We start from the raw sequence: 1,177 nt of genomic DNA on the forward strand, positions 1-1,177 counted from the left end.
TAACAAATACAAAAATTTAAAATTATAAAAGGAAATTGGAAATTTGCCATAAAAAGAAATGTGAATTCTATGAAAATTTAATTTTTAATGCCAAAACAATTTTAAAAAATTACTTTAATCTATGAAATTTATATTACTTTGTTTATAAATTATTTACTTAATTGAAAATAATTTCTTGATGTGGTAAACTCTTATAATGTAATCTCATTTTCATATTTTGGTTTCAAATAACTTCTAGTTGTAACAGTAGATTCGTATTTCAATACAATGCCAATTTGAAATCTAATTATTAGCGGTCTTACAAGTTTGGCCAATTGCTTGACATTACCTATTGATGTGCGTGGTATTACTCACGTATGTAGGTAATTCCGCGTAATGCAATATCTTTGGTTTTTCTATTATTAGGGAGGGACTTGAAAATAGGAGGGACAAACAGGATGGACTTCAACATACATAATGAAATTTTGAGCTTCACAAAGTAGCTTCACCGTTATGTGTCATTCTTACGTACCTAGCTTCTTCCACTTTCCTCTGTCTGCTTTCCAAACAAACGAATTTTTATTTCACTTCAATCTATCACAATGCATGCACTCTGGCATTTATGAAAACGTACAAAGTGAAAATAGACCATTTCTGGGTTTTTACTTTTTTCTACATTATCTTGCTAGCATACAGATTGTTCTCCATTGAAATCAGAACTGTTACAAAATGAACTCGTTACGCCTGAAAAAGTATTTTCAGAATTCGCAGCATATGTAGCACTAGTAGAATCTGATATTTTAATATTATTAAAGTGTATTCGCTTCTCCTCATATTCCTCCTGCTTCGAACATCTCCATTAAATCATACACTATATCTTAATTCCTGTACATACTTGTACTGTTTCACTTGTGAAAATTAATAACCTAGAATGGATATAATGATTATGTCAAAACAATCTCAATAGACCTACCTGCAAAGATAACCAATTACTTCGCCCCCATTGACTTTATCAGTTATTCTTGATCAAATTCTACCTGGAGCAATGTGTCAATACGGGAAAGCCAAAGGGAACACTCGTCGTATTTAAGAAACAACTGATAATTTCTGGGGAAATTGTTCTTAACAACCTTTTCTTTTTCAGAATGGGATGTGTTCATACATTTTACATTTTATTGTGCCACATTTAGGCTAAAGA

Source organism: Thermobia domestica, chromosome 8 (genome assembly GCF_964235325.1).
Source record: "Thermobia domestica chromosome 8, izTheDome1.hap1.1, whole genome shotgun sequence".
NCBI lineage: Eukaryota > Metazoa > Arthropoda > Insecta > Zygentoma > Lepismatidae > Thermobia > Thermobia domestica.